This window comes from Scardinius erythrophthalmus (assembly GCF_964197995.2).
Source record: "Scardinius erythrophthalmus genome assembly, chromosome: 25".
Lineage (NCBI taxonomy): Eukaryota > Metazoa > Chordata > Actinopteri > Cypriniformes > Leuciscidae > Scardinius > Scardinius erythrophthalmus.
Window position 1 is genome coordinate 23,180,848 of NC_138245.1, and position 17,221 is coordinate 23,198,068.

Genomic DNA, 17,221 nt, shown 5'->3' on the forward strand with positions numbered 1-17,221 from the left:
TATTGTAGATCAAGACTGCAGCACTCTAACTTCTAAGTTCAAAATCCTCATCTTGGTTGCCCTAGTATGCCATCAGTATCTACTATTTCACAACGAAGGTAAGAAAGACGAGAATTGTCATCAGCATTAGTTGCTGAAATGATGTAATTTTATCTGGGAGTTGAACAGCACTGTGCCATTGGCATTAAGCGAGCAGTGACTTATGGGAAATAGCATGGCTATGTGTTATTAGCACTTGTTGAGTTATTGCTTTAGATACAATCTCATAACTGTCATAGCCACCATAACAGTGTACTCAATGAAATTGCTCCAAATCTCATATCTTTTCCGCTCTTTGTTCCTCAAATACAACGCTATCCAGTGTAACTTTGTTCTCTAAAATCACACCTGATAAGTGGTGTTGGTCGAAATCCGACAAGGGATCAATTTGACCCTCGGATTATACGTTGTGTTTGTTCTGGTCAACAAAAGAAAGGAAGATACTTATCTTTTCCTATTTGCCTCACTATAGACAGGCTTCAAGAAAACTGGCAGATTTTTCTTTAACCTGGGGATGTTTTTAATCTTCTTTTTGGTAAATTTGACTTTATGAATTTTTGTATTAAACCCATGTCACAAAAGTCAATGATGTCTAATGACTTGGAGTGAGTGTTTATGGATATTTCAGGTACTTCATGTTTGAGCAAAGAAGTGTTTTTGTTGTATTTTTAAATGTTACTGTATTTTACTGTATTTTACAGTCTTGATGAACATCGACTTCTTTCATAATCCAAAAATTTTGAATGGTAGTGTAGCTAAACATATACACTCACCGACCACTTTATACACCTTTCTAATACTGGGTTGGGCCCATTTTTGTTTTCAGAACCGCTTAAATCGTTCATAGCATAGATTCAACAAAGCGCTGGAAACATTCCTTAGAGATTTTGGTCCTTATTGACATGATTGCAATACGCAGTTGCTGCAGATTTGTTGGCTGCACATCAATGATGCAAAACTCCCGTTCCTCCACATACCAAAGGTGCTCTATTGGATTGAGATCTGGTGACTGTGGAGGCCATTTGAGTATAGTGAACTCACTGTCATGATAAAAAAAAAAAAAAAAAACGTTTGAGATGATTTGAGCTTTAGGGGCTTTCGCACCGGGTAGTTCTAGGAACTAGCCACCGAGAACTAACAGTTGCCTTAGGAACATTTTCCTGGTTGCATTTGCACCGTTAGTAGGAACTCTGAAGTGACGCCAGCCACACTTGTTGTCGTGACTTTTATTTTGACAAAGCTGAGAAGAGGCTGGGCATATAGTGCTCGCATTCTCCGTGTTCATTATTTTACGATCTGTCTAACAGTCCTGTCTAATATGTTATTAGATAGAACTGTTATACATAGAAAGTAGACAGTATATGAAAAGTTATTAGCATATGGCTTGTGGTTGATGTCCAGTGTTGCTAGCTGAGCAGAAACACATAAGCCGCCTTTCCACCGAAATTAACCGGAACAATTTGTCCCAGGAACTTTTTTACCAGGAACTTTTTTCCCCCAGACCTGTTGCTAGTCGCGTTTCCATCGCTGTCTAAAGTACCGTGAAGATTAGGCAAATAGTCCAGTGACGTAGGACTGTGCGCGACTTTACAGTTCACACTGGATTTCATCCTCTGAATTTCAGCTTAATAAAGCCTGAACCTCATCGTCGGTCCATCGGTCGTATTTTTGAATCAACTCCATTGTTGATTCGAATAGCAGACGACTGTTACTGCATGCACCGCAACAGATGGTGGTTGAATAAAATGCTACGTGGAGTCAACCAATCAAAATGCGGCATGAACTCGACCAATCAGCATGTTCAGCGCCACCCCTGAAAGTACCTGAACTTTGAAAAAGTACTACCTCGCGAGCAGGGAATTTCGGAGAGGGAAATATAGAGGCCCATATATCACTGTTTTCCATGAGTTAGTTTGTGGAGTGAATATATAGGCTATAATCTGTGTGTTTACACAGCTTTTTTTTGTTTTAAATGTGGGAGCTGGTGTTTCGTGTGCATTCGGCCAATCAGCGTACACTAACACCGCACACTGGTCCTATAGTGCTGGTTTAGACCCTACTCTGAAGTAGGAGCTAAATTTGTTCTTCCAAAAGGAGTTCCTAGAACTAAAATCATTCCTAGTTCCTGTGGTGCAAACATGCCAAAATCCAGGTACTTCCGTGAAGAGTTCTAGAAACTATGTAAAGGTTCCTCCGGTGCGAAAGCCCCTTTTGTGATGTGCATTATCCTGCTGGCAGTAGTCATCAGAAGATGGATACACTGTGGTCGTAAAGGGATGGACATGGTCAGCAACCATCCTCATGTAGGCTGTGGTGTTTAAATGATACACAATTGGTACTAAAGGGCTGAAAGTGTGGCAAGAAAATATCCAACACACCATTACACAACCAGCAGCAGCCTGAAACATTGACACAAGGCAGGATGGATCCATGCTTTCATTTTGTTTACGCCAAATTTTAATCTTACCATCTAAATGTTGCAACAGAAATCTAGACTCATCAGACCAGGCAACGTTTTTGCCAGTCTGCCAGCAGTTTCTGAAATACTCAAAGCCCGTCTGGCACCAACAACCAGGCCACGTTCAAAGTCACTTAAATCACCTTTCTTCCTCATTCTGACGCTCAGTTTGAACTTCAGCAGATTTTCTTGACAATGTCTACATGCCTAAATGCATTGCTGCCATGTGATTGGCTGATTAGATATTTGTGTTAACGAGCTATCCATATACATATATATATATATATATATATATATATATATATATATATATAGAGAGAGAGATAAATGCTGTATTTATCAACCCATAGACCACCTGCTGAACCTTGGATCCCCTAAGCTAAAAACCCTGGCTCTAGAGGAAAGGCTTAGTTTTGAGTTAGCTGTCCAGTGGAAATTAAATAAATAAAAGATCAAATTTATGTCTGTTTTCTTTGAAACAGACTAACGTATATTCTCTACGCTTCGGGGATTACCCATAACTATCCTTTATACATCAGATGAATCATAAGATGGAGATGTGAGTGAACATCAAAGATGAGGAACATAAAAAATATAAATGCACCAGATGGGAACAGCACCAGGAGTGCAACCTCTGCACAATGCCCCCTCTGCAACATTCCAGCCCTATCCATCAACTCCACCAATGTAAATCACAAATTCTTTCTTGCATGGTGTATTTAGCAAACATACTGGCAAACAGTCAAGTCTGAAGACTTAAAACATGCTCAAGGGCACAACATTCATGGAGCGGGACTGTGATCCTAGTAATTCTTCAGTTCCTACTTAACCAGCATTATTTATGTAAGCAGCCCAGAGTGGGTCATGTGATCTCACGTGTGCAAGTTGGAAGAAAAACGGTGATAAAATATTTGTAACCCTGTCATGCGACCTCATTATTATTATAAGTAGTAGTAGTAGTCGGACTAGTAGTATATATTACAGTAGTGGCCAAAAGTGACGTCGATATTTGTTTTTAATTACCCTACAGTTTCGATTAAATAATGGAAATTTGAGGAAAATATTTAATTTTTTTTAAATTATATTTTCAATATGAGGGAAGAATGAAACAAGGCCCAAAAATGGCAAACTACATCTACAGGTTTAATTTTACTATGCAAAAAAAAAAAAAAAAAGCATAATCAGTAAATTATATTTAATTGGTTCCCTCTTGTTTTTGCATGGGTTCCAATTTTCTTTGTATGACAGCCTGGCCAAAAATGTCATTGCAGTATCACAAATAAAACAATTGACTCCAAGCACAACTACACAAAACCTTTAACAAATGTTTTATAATATTTGGATAAAGGGTTAAGATGTAAATTTTCCTGGGCCGGACATGCCTTTTGGCCATGACTGTATATAAATAAAATTAGACATGTTTTAACTTTAGATAACTGGATTGCAAAAATGTAAAGCCACATATAAAATGAATACAAACTAAAAGCTCATCTAATATTTAGTTCAAGCTCCTAAAGCACCTTCTTTCAGTGACCATTTAATAAAACACACACACACACAGACACACAGACACACACACACACAGACACACACACACACACACACACACACACACACACACACACACACACACACACACACACACACACACACACACACACACACACACACACACACACACACACACACACACAGTTGTCAACACCATCATCTGTAATAAAATCTACTCTTACATCAACATTAAGTGGCACACTATGCTATACCAAGGATAACATGGTGCATCAACACATCTGTCAGGAAGCCAAAATTGAATGATAACACAACGTGACTTAAACCACGACTGGTCACAAGAGACGAACAGATTGGAGAAGGGCGAGGCAAGGTTGGGTACAGATTAGAAGTGAAATGAACAGCCCTTGGAAGGATGAATTATAACAAAGATAGAGGGTTTGAGTGGTTAGGGAGGAAGAGAGGGTGAGATGTGTCACTTTATGGAAAGATAAGTGGAGAAGGGTTTTATCCCAGTTCTGTACGGCTGAAAGTCAGCCTTTTAAATGCAGAGTGAGACTGAGAGTGACCCATCCGTACAAATGCCACTGCTTAAAGTGGCACTCAGTCATATTTTCCTCATTAAAAAGGATTTGCACAAAAATGAATAGCACTTTCAACAAATATGGTCAAAATGATGTAAACTCACACAAGATCACTCATATCTGTACATATAGTGGGTCATGCCATCATGTTGAGATCACATGACCAGCCTTGTTTCTACAACTACCAATAAGAATAAGCTTACTTTATATAGTGCTACCCCAGTGCTCAGGATGCTTTACAAACTGCATCATATAAAATATATACATCATAATAATGTATAACATAAATTATGTAAACTAAAATATGCACAACATTTTACATTATGCATTTTTACGCCCTTATAATAGCAACAGTGCCCGAGATCCGCCCACAAAGTTACTTGCGTTTCGCGTTTGATACTTGCGTTTCAGATCGTTAAAATAGGGCCCCTAACCTTATTTCTCACTTCTTGGGGGAGATTCTTTGAGAAATGCTCGGGATCTCCTTCGGCCGTGATTAAAGCATTTAAAGGACATTTGCTGAAGTCTGTTTGTCGTTTTTTGCTGCGGGGAACAAGTTAGTTAGGTGACTCGGCCGACGTCGACTGTAGACGCGCTAGAGTATTAATATTATTGAACGGGGACGTCAATTGTAGACGAGACCCAGGTACTAGGGATGGGCATTCGATTAAATTTTCTTAGTCGATCGTCGGGAGAATTAACGATCGACTATCGATTAATCATTAATATTTTTATGTTGAAATTCATTATTTCTTCAACTTTTTATAAATTAAAAATGCAATGAAAATACAAAAATACAGTTTGTTTGTCCTCGATGAGATCTTTATTGCAAGAAGATCAACTTGTGGCAGTGAAACTGCACGTTCGGTAACGTTAGACTTGAAGATGCCCTGCGGTGCTCTAAAACAGCGGAACAGCGAGCCGGCGTTCTTAAACAGAGACCCATGGCCATTTCATCCGTTTTCTGTGATCGGATAACTATCCGATCGTGAAAAGACCAAATGTAAATGCCCTCCGAAACGCATTCGAGGCGGATTTAAACCCGATCGCTCAAACCACTTCAGGAGGAGATCTGAGACGCATTCCAGACGAAACTGGACAAGAGTAAATGCATCTGGTTGTTGAAACTACATATGTAAATTTGACTTATCCCAAAAATGCTAAGAAATAAACATGTGAGAGCGTTTTATAGGCCTAGGCTATATGTCATGTTATAGCCAGATATGACGGCGTTACTGGAACACGCATCACCACAGATGAGCATCTATTCAAGCCAACGTGCAAACTATCGCAAATCAAAGTGAAAGTCATTCATCAAAACACAATCATCTTCATTAAAAGTAAAGAACCGAAATGATCTTACCAGGGCTGTTGCCGCAATATTGTTGCAGTCTTTGATTTAGAAATTTTCGCTGATGATCAATAAAATGCAGCTCATATCAGTTGCTTTCGGACGTGCAACAATTTAAAAATGTAGCGCGGGATTTCAAGATCGGATTTATATCCGTTTTGCAAAAACACATTTATATGACCGGGTGTAAATGGAATCGTTTTGATAAATCAGATAGCTATCCGATCTGAGAAAACGCATTTAGTTCCCATAGAACTTCTGCACCAGTCCACTGATTTCTGTTGAGAAAGATAAGCATGTTGACATGATCTGGGATCAGATGCGACCGCAACCTGGTGACAGCCAGTCCAGCCGCCGAAAACACCCGCTCTGAGGGGAATGACGTTGCCGGGATGCACAGGTACCTCCGCGCTAAAATCAATTCCATTGCTTCAAGACTCACGCAACGCAACCTGCATTAGATTAATCGATAACAAATAAACGTGATCGACGAAATTCTTAACGATCGATTATCGATCGTCGATTAATTATGCCCATCCCTACCAGGTACGTAGTTAGGTTTAGGGAAAAATCTACCACAACACGTAACACAATGCACAATAACAATAAAAAATGCATAAATATAAAAGTACATTAAACAAAACAAGCATGCCAAACAACTTAACAACAAACACACACACATATTTAACACCCAACGTAAGTCGAGCCTGAGTCAACAGCATAGTCCAGATAAATTGTATAGATCAGCATGTCTGCAATTCATTACTCTAAACAGAATAAGAGTGGAAGAACAATATGTCTACAAGCAGTTCATGTTGGAGCAAACTGCAACAAGGGGAAAAAGCCCCAGACAAAATTAACAAAACATTCTACTTCATGACTCAATTTCGATATGAGTCAGTCCAAGATGAGTGGATGCAAAAAAAAAAAAAATTATATATATATATATATATATATATATATGTATATATATATATATATATATATATATATATATATTTATTTTTTTATTTATTTTTATTATTATTTAAATGAATCCAGACACAATTAAACACATTGCTGAGGACATATAAAAGCCAAAACAAACACAGACAAAGCCATTTCAACATGCCATAATTGTTTGGATCCAATCGTGCTTTTAAAAGTGCTTTTTCAGTGATGGCATGAATGTGTTTTTTCATTATCAGGAGCATGACTAACATCATCACTGAGTGATGGGTAGAATTAAAATTGCTCCGAGCCCACAGGGACAACGCTGCCCTCGCCTCTCCAGATGCCTTTGAGCTTGGCGGACTCAGAGGTCAGCGTCTCATTTTACACCGACAAAAATCTATTACAAAACCCATCTTTCCGCACAAAGAGTTATACCCAGAGGAGGAAAGGGAGGTTTCTTTAATTGTTTCTCCTCTGCCACACAGCTGACCCAAATAGCTGTGGTCCGCAGCGCAAAGATAAGCGCAGGACGAGAAGCAGTGGCCATTGATCTAGCTCAAAACTTCAGCCACTGGAGGATTGAGAGTAAGAAAGGGCAAGAGAGACGCTTCATTTTGACAGTAATGACCATGTTCCACGACTGATTTACAGCTGTCAAAACCACTTAGAGTTACCACAATTTGTGCCAACTGTGGAAAAATCATCTATTCCCGCATGACCACAAAGTTGCTAAAGTGATTATAAACTTTTTTTTTCTTTGTATGCTGAGTTGCTGACAGCTTTTTAAATGTGCTGCATTTCCTCCACTATATTTTGCCTTGTTGCATTGTTCCTTTAGCAGTTTAGCTGGATGGAGAACTTCTCTCGTGTTGTATTTTCCCTACCATTTCAACGCGCAGTTTGGCACCTGCTGGCATCTGTTGGAAAAATGTGTTTCAGAGTGCAGCGTGGTGCCCACGTTCACCCCTTACTAAAATCAACTCAATGGTGCACTTTTCTGGCACAATCAGCCCTCTCCAAGCTTTTGCCTCTTTCAAATGGCAAAGGCCACATCACTGAACCTTTCAGACGTACATCAAGTCCAGCCAGTTTGTTCTGAGTGCTTCAAAAAAAAAGGAATAGAAAATATCTGGATGGCAGCAATGGGCAGCTAGAACATTTGATTCTTCTGAACAAAGACAGGCGTTGTCTCTCCCGGACATGCTTTCTGTTGAGAAAACTTTCTCCCTGAACTGCAGCGTGACAAAGCAAAAAAACTCAAGGTGAATTGGCCTTTTTTAATTTTTTATTCTCCACATTATTTTCATATTCCTAAAGACAACACGCTTTTGGCAGGGGGCTATGACAATGTCGGCCCGAATTAAAATCTCTTTCCTATTCTAATGCAAATGTCACAATCAGCCTTTGATCCAGTCCTAATCGCTCAATAAACACAGCCTTGTTTGATCATCCTGTGATAGCAAGATAGATTTAGAAAATCTGTTTTGAGACCAACGATGTCCTCAATGTCATGAGAAAAACCTTATTACTTATAGCTTTTACAAGTGTCCTAAAGAAGTTTTGCTTTCTTTATACAGAGTATTGCTGCTATTCTAAGATTGGTGACTGATTTCTAGTGATACAATAGAAATGAACACTCAGAATCCATGCAGATTTTAAGAGTGCATATTTTCAAAAGTTGTCAAGAAGTGGGGGTATCTTTCACTAATTTTGGCTTTAGAACATTTTAAATAAACAATATAAAATATTTAAAGCTGCAGTAAGTAGTTTTTCCTCTTTGTCGCCATCTCTGTTCGAAATCTGCAATTGCAGTTATTCGTGGAATTATCAACTTTACGTGGGTTGTGCCTCGGCACAGCGCAGCGCGGATGAATCCAATGTCTTGAGGAGAATGTGCGGCTGTCAGTCACCGCGCCGGTGTGGATACTGTCATTCGCAATCACAGATTCTACTTATTGTAAGTATGATCAACATAAGAATTTTCACTGGAAAATGTCGTCTGAACAAGTAAGTATAACATCCACTTTTTTTCTGACCAACTAAGGGGAAAAAAGCATTGCAGTAAATTGCGCTGATTAAATCTAACGATCGCTTATCATATCACATCAAACCGTGCAAATTATACTTTGTTCTCATATTGTTAATGTTAACAACATCAGCATTGCGTGACTACATTTAATGCCCTTCCGATATGTATCCTTGTTTTCGCATGGGCCCGTTGCAGTCTCTTTTTTTTCCTCCAAAGTCCGAAGTCTTTTGCATTTTACAACGGGTGAATCTCCAGTTGTCACTGGAGATTGTCATTTGAAACTTTCCGGATCTGCCATCAAATTGATAAGTTTAATTATATCACGTCATGTGAGAAAAGGCTATAAATCTCCACCTCCAACATCCTCACACGCAACATAGCCTACTAGCCGAGACACCTTCTTTATGTGTACAGATGTGACGTAATGGCGCAAAGACATGCTCGAATTTCCTGCGGAAATCCACCAGTACCACAAGCAAGTTTTGAATCGAGCTAAGGCAAGCAGATAGTTTTGAACACTGGCTGGTTATATATTTGCTTAAATTTAATTTGAATCATTTTCAACCCAAAAAAGTTACGGACTGCAGCTTTAAAATTTAATTTAACAAACAACATGCTGTCTTTATATTTTAACATTTAATATTTTTTTGATATACACTATAAATAGGTCTTTACATGAAAATGTATACACTACCGTTCAAAACTTTGAGTTTCTTTGGAACTTTGGTTTCCACAAAAATATTAAGCATACAACAGTTTTCAAGCTGTGATAATAAATGTTTCCTGAACATCAAATCAGCAAATTAGAATAATTTCTGAAGGATCATGAGACACTAAAGACTGGAGCAATGATGCTGAAAATTCAGAAGAAAATAAATGGCATCAACAAAATAAATTGCATTTTAAATCTAACCAACCCCAAACTTATGCAAAGTAGTGTACCTGCATTTATATTTAAAAAGGGGGTCCTTGGAATCAACTGGGTTGAAAACCACTGCCTTGAATAATTAGTCAACAAATTGGTTTTAAAGAAGCACAAAATCATTAGGCTGGATTCCAGATTGATCAGACACATTTCTTGGAGTGCGTTTACATAACACACGTTCTTACATTCAAAAAATGGTACGGGTCTTGAGAAGGGTTTTAAAAAGTGGCACTATTTTTAATTTGAAATGCTGTCAAAAACAACACTCATGGTGCAAGATGCTCTAAAAACTGTCCAAATATGCCTGTTTGCACATGTATGGTGGTAAGTGCAGCATGCTGTCAGCCTGCAAAATAAAGAACCACCAAATTACATAAAGAAGATGACAAAACTCAAAGCTCACTAATCAACCCCACTAATTAACTAGAGTCAATCATCATGACCCTTCACTAATAACAGCAACACTTCAACTATTTAACAAACAATAGCTTTTCTTAATGTGTACACAGTATTTTAATAGCATACTGTATTAGACTGTACACACTCAACATAATGAAAACAGTCCATGCATAAATGGCATTCAGTGTCTCTTATTAAATGTATTTTGCATGTTGTTCCACTTTTGCACACCGCACACACAAGACATTCTGGGACAATCAGATGCAGATTCCTTTCGAAAAAACTCCTCATCCTTTAAAAACCCATGTAATTTAATGGGACACAGCTTCTGTGAGGAATATTAAACAGTCTTAGTATGGAGTGCAGCTCGAAATACTGGTAAGAAATACTAACAAGTCTGGTTTGTTTGATTTTCGTAATTCATTTCTTTATTTTCACACCATTTATTCTGCAAAATCCACAGTACGTTTAATGAACGAAGGTAGAGGCCTTAAAAAACTAATTGAGAATAACTTTTAGTATTTCATTTTTTTTTTCTTTTCATTTCAGAGATAACACTCTCAATGGCAGTAATTCTCTAAGCAAAATCGGTCTTTTAGGGGCTCATTAAACAGCAACATTACATTTAGAGCATCATTTGCTCTGGAGAGTTTGCTTGTGTGGATATAAAGAAGTTAGAATCTTTGCTTTTTATTTTTACATCTGAATATTGATTCAAAGCTTTTCAGAGCCACATTCAGCGTAAATATCAGGGGACATCAAACAATTACGTGGACCATTTGTTTGATTATTATTATATGCTGTATTACCCTTATAAGCCAGAGCTACTTGGCAATAATTTGCTCCTTGTGCAACATCCAGGGTATTTAAACCCTTGTTAAATTATTAAAACCGCATGTTTCCTATCATTTTGTAGGTCATCTCACCTCAGTGCCTTAATCTGAAGCTTTAACGAAAACCCTAATAATCACATTGTTTTCACAGTCTTCACCTCAGACAGCCTACACAGCATAAAGCACCGCCTTCAGAAAGCAATCTAGATTCTTTAGAGTCGTGGGAGGGTAAAAATATCCAGAAAACAATATTTTTAGCTACGCAGTGCAACTCTTGGCGAAGACTAAAGAGCTTTTTTTCCCGCCTGGGAAGAAAATTTGCATGACACAATTACACAAGGGCTTCTAAAATAGCAGAAAGAGTGGCATGTGGGAGCCCCACAGGAGTGTAGCAACTACACAAAGTGAGAATGCACAGACTCCATCCAACACTTCTGTTACTATAGCAACCAAGTGTAGGAATTTCTCAAACCAGGAATCGGAATGCGGTGCCTCGCAGGTTTAATGTTAAGAAACCGTTTTGTTATTCAGTCTGAGATCACCACCTCTGGGTCAAGAGGTCTTCTGAAGTTGACAGTACACATAGCACTAACAAACAAAAAGAAAGTGGGTGAGGTAGCATTCCGTTATGGTGGTCCGAAAGACAGGCGTGTTAATCTGCACACTCCTCCACTCCTTAAAGCTGCATTATCTTGCCAAGAGCAAAGTCATTTGCATACTGTAATGGTGTGCTTCAGTGTCAATACTGGTAATGAGATTTGCGAAGACGTGGGCTACAAACTAAGCCGGGGAAACAACCAAAGTGTCCGGAATATTAGAGCTGAGTGAGAGCCAGAATGCCGAAGATGTGCACATGAGAGTTAAAGGTTGACCTTACTTTGAAAAACATAAAATGAGCTTTCTGAGATGTTGCTGAGTGATATTCACATCTTTTCAATGAAGGCTCACCTTGAAATAGCATTGCTGTATGTTGATGACTCTGCAATATAAGACATTTTTCAACCACTATTTCAGTGAAGCCTTGTTCCTTTTAAAAAAAAAAAAGTTTTTTTTTTTTTTGGGTGTAGAAACTATTTTTTACTCAGAAAATGTTACATTGAATTACAAAGAAATGGCAAGTAACACATAATTAAACATAAAAAAAGCATTTTCTTGTAAAACGTACTCCAATAATCTGTTTTATTTACAACTTCGAAAAATCATTTTATTACAGTGTATATTAAGAACTTTCATTAAGAAAAAAGGGGAAAAAAGAAGCTTTATCTAATGCTAGCCTGTCTAATCTGCATGGCCTATTGCAGCAAACCTTTCAGTGAAAAATAATGTTACAAGCCGCATGAGTCCTGAGGGCAAATCGGTGTTAAACTCCCTCTATTGGGTGCAAACCGCTGCCCAGCATGTGTAAACCAGCACTCTGTGAAGAGTAATGAGCAGGAGAGGGTTAATCTGGTGAGATCATAGGTAATTCAGAGTGGCACTCAACAGGCAGTCAGGCGGAAACTCAGTGTTAGCAGCCGTCACCGTCGAGCTGCCCGGTGGGACGGGGCCGAGGCTATCTCTTCATTAGAATGACATAATCAGTACAAGCACAATGTGAGATGAACTGCCAGGCGTTTCATTGAGGAAAATTCTCCATGGGCCTTCCCAGGATTCTAAGCTCGCGCCCAACTCCATGGGCGTAATATAAAACAGCTTCAAAGTGATTTCTAAGTCTATTTTTAGCAACACCCATGGTGCATTATCAAGGCATCAATGGTTTGTCTGTAGTTTAATATAAGACCATTCTAACGGTCTCACTGGGAAACAGGGACATGTATGTGATAATTAAATATGTTTTGCAACATTGCACTTACTCAGGATACTTTAATGCATTTGGACTACTATTTGCATTAATACTTTAACTTCTAAAGATATGGCGAATGTGATAGGTGGGCTCCTCCATGACTTTAACATCTGTGCTCAAGAACATTATAAACCTCAGGACAAGGAATTCATTTAAATGAATAAAAGAAAAACCTTTTCAGCTAACATCATGCAGCACTTGATCTGTTCACATTTTCCATCCTCAGGTTCCATTAGTGGTGTAAATGTACATGTATTTATCCCGAACCGTACATTACGGACGCCACGGTTCTGTGCATACAGTTGCACGGCGAATACATTCAGTCACTCACAGGCGATCCACAATCCAATCCAGAAGGGGGCACGCACGACAATGCAACGCTGTCTTCTATGCATCCTCAACGTCCAATCTTCGCGCTCACCTGTCGAGTTGCCGTCCAAATGGGGCAGCAGAGTCAGAGACACAGCAGACGGCCAGAGCATCGCCAGGCATCCAACATCCTATGACTGCATACTTTCCTGCAAAAACGGTCGGCACCTTTTTTTCCATGTAGCCTAATTTTGTGATTGGCTATGTATAGTGGCACTTCATATAGATTAAGTTGATAACTTGCTGTTTCAAACATTAAGTCAAACATTTTTTTTCAGACAGGCTGAAAAAAAAGCCTGGCCTGAGTCCTGTTTATGACTGTCAGTCAGACAGTTAATAAATTTGTAATTGAATCTCTGTTACGTGTTTTTTTTTTTTTTTTTGTAGATATTCGAATATATTTGAATACATTGCTTGATATTTGATATCCGTTCGAATTTGATTTTTCTCAAACGTGACAGCCCTAGTGTCGACACCAGGTTAGTTCGCCTGAGAAATTAACTCTAGATTTAGAAGTTAATGCAAAACCTGCCTTATGTGCAATTTACAGTAAACTTTTTTTTTTCTTTTTTTCTTTTTAAATGATGATTATTAAAATAGCAACTAAATATAATAATTTGGGCTCTGTTGTCAATTGTAACATTTAATATTATAGTAATGTGTAATAGGGCTTGGGCGTCGTGACGTCATACTTGGCGTGGCGGCCATGTTGATGGCCTCGCGAATGTAAACATACAGCAAGTCGAACGAGGAGAAGCAGAGTTGGGAGAAAGAAAAAAGATGTTAAAATCCCGAAAAGGATGTGGAATTTACGGGGATACGTTAAACAGGGAAGCCAGGGACCAGTATGTGGACAAAATCGGCAAAAAAAAGTGTAGTTAGTAGCTGTCAACCCTCCCGTTTTTTCCGAGTTTCTCACGTATTTGAGCTCTTTTCCCGCTGTCTTCCCGTTTTAGTATTTTCCTATAAAATATCCCGAAAAATGACAATTTCAACATTCATCTTTCTGTTGCTATCCCTCTGCAAAACTGCAGCATTAACTAAGCGAGTTGTGAAGCTAGGTCTAACGTGACTTTGCTTACAGATTGGCGTGAAATCGTGCTCTCACAACAACCACGCTGTTATCTTAAAAAGGCCAATATCACGCTAAGGTTGCCTTCAAGTAAGCAAAACGATACTTTGAAAACATCTGTTTTTCTGGAAGGGCAAGGGGGTAGTAACAGGACAACAGTACAGAGACTGACAGGTCAGATGGAAGGGCTAACATGAATGTTATGATAGTAAGTTATTAAAATACGGGATATTTTAAAGGAAAATTTGTCCACATAACTTACTGGGTCTCTGGTTTCCCTATTTAACGTATCCCGGTAAATTCCACATCCTTTTCGGGATTTTAACATATTTTTTCTTTCTCCCAACTCTGCCTCTCCTCGTTCGACTTGCTGTATGTTTACATTCGCGAGGCCATCAACATGGCCGCCACGCCAAGTATGACGTCACGACGCCCAAGCCCTATTAAGGGCTCCCCCATATAGTTTACAGCATTAGCTAAGATAGATTTTTTCATCCTTGAGAAAAGTAATTACAATAGAATTTATTTAAACATATACACATCTGTAAAAAAAAAAAAAAAAAAAGTGTGTTTAGTTTCCCCCTCTTGCTGTACCAAACCTGTACCAAACCATGACTTCAATATGAGGTATGTACCGAACTGTAATGTTTGTGTACTGTTGCACCCCTAATATATATACTGTATAACTTTGATGAACTTTTTTGATCCACTTCAAATGTTGACTACTGTGTCTATGATATGATACTAATATTCTACAACAGTCCGTGACATAATTTTTTGCATTGCCTCAACAAATGCCATAATCCAACAATTGCTGTTTTGTTGGAGAATTGTGAACTAGCTTTCATTCATCACATATTATGCATGTAAAACACCAAAGGATATTGAAATGCACACTCCACTCAAAACTTGATTTGCTGTTGTCATGGACCTGAAGCAGAGGCAGCTATTAAGAAGAAAACGAATCCTCCAATCAGGCAACAAGCCTCAATTTGGCATGAGTGCTTTTTGGCAGCGCTGGTTAAAGAGCCTCTCCATAGTAATATCCTTTATCTGAGCAGTAGAGGAAGCGCCTCAGCCCGACAGAGAATCTTAAAGGAGAAGTCGGGCTGTGGTGTGCATTACAAAACCCTCAAACTGGGCCCGTCAAGATAACAGCATCCCCGTAATGAACAACCCACAGCTGCGATCTTTTATTCAAACAGCCTCTGTGTCATCTGCCAGAGCTGTTGATTAGATATTGTAAATCCCAAAGGTGGATATCAACCAGGGTTACATTTCCAACAAAAGCAAAAACTGAGAAGTCGACAGTTCAGTCAAATAAAAACCTGAGATTTAAGAAACTTTATCAACCAAGTGCAGATAATTGATTTATAATGTATTAAGCCCTGTGCTGATCAGCAGTCATAGGAGAGCGAGTTGGTTCATTTTACCACCTTGTGGTTTTGATCATACGCCAAATGCCCGCAGAGGCATTTCCCTTAAATTGCAGTTGTCAATGTGCAAATAGACATTTCTTCTCAGCTATCAAGCCAATCAGAAGTGTGTGCTTTGCATCCGTTCATTATCACACAAAAGTGTTCTGTTGCAAAAAAAAAAAGAAAAGAAAGGGCGATGCTTTTTGCTATTTCCACAGGCACATAACTCTGAGGATATGAATTAGGATTTGAATATTATCTTCATAAAAAATGTATGTATTCTTTTTTCTGTTAACCCCCCCACCACCCCCACACCACACCAAAGTTAACTTTCATCTGAGCAATAAACAGCCAATCATGCAGGGAAGAGACCTTGTGCAAACAAACAAGCTTCCTGGAACCTGTACTGATTCAGTGGGACTGTCTAACCGTTCAGTATGATGTATGAGACTATAGCTAATATGTAAAGTGCTATTAATCTCTTTTTGTTCTGTCTGGAAAGGTCAGCATTTGCAAAGACAAGTATGGAGACAGTAGATGTGTCGCATTTGTGAACAGAAGGTTGAATCAAAGACTGTTTAGGTCTTAAACAGATATGGCCTCAACCATCTGTCTGAACATGATCAGATCACAGATTTTGACTGTGTTTTGATATACGGTACATCCACAGCCGAGCTAAGAGATTCGTCCATATTGGTTTTACTACATTATACAGATTTTACTTTAGGGCAGTCAGTTCATATATATTGCATATGTGATTTATGCAGCGATGTACTGTAAAATGTATTCAGAAATGTCTCTTGCAAAAAATGCTTAAATAATCCATTCGCTTATTGCTAGGCAAAGAGCTAATAGTGGGTGGTAAAATGTGAAGCATCCAGCTGGGATCCATTAAGACAGGGCCATCATGACCAGATGAAAATTAAAGATGAAGTATTTCTGTGCCACTATCATCAAAAAACAGAATTATAAAAATGATTCCTAAACACTCCCGGTCTGCCATTGGTCAAACAAACAGACAGTCCCTCCCCCAAACGCACATCATTGGTTGAACCAATGTTGCTGGTCGGAATAGACAGTGCAGCAGTCTGGTTTTGGAAGTAACACTCCCATTAATTTTCTCCATATAGGAATCGATTTTTAATGATAACTTCATTAAAAGCCACGAGTTTGTTAAGCAGTGGTATATGCTTTTGTCGAAGCAATCAGCCTTTATTATTTCAACTTATTTTAAAGAAATCATGTTTAACAATACTCCTGGGGAAAAACTACATTGCCCATGATTTTGCAGATAAATCTTCACCAATCAGAGAATCACAACAAGCCAATCTTATCAAAACAACATTTTAGCGCACACCACGCTCCCATGAAGCACTTTGCAATGCAGTTCTTTCCTTTATTAAAGGGATAGTTCACCCTCCCCAAAAATTGTCATCATTTACCTACAAACCTGAATGAG

General features: G+C 38.7%; 1 protein-coding gene across 3 annotated transcripts in view; it reads right to left on the reverse strand.

Annotated features, from left to right (window-relative positions):
* Positions 1 to 17,221, reverse strand: part of igsf21a (immunoglobin superfamily, member 21a) — a 255,742-nt gene that overhangs the window by 126,033 nt on the left and 112,488 nt on the right. The gene's annotated exons all lie outside the window — the stretch shown is intronic.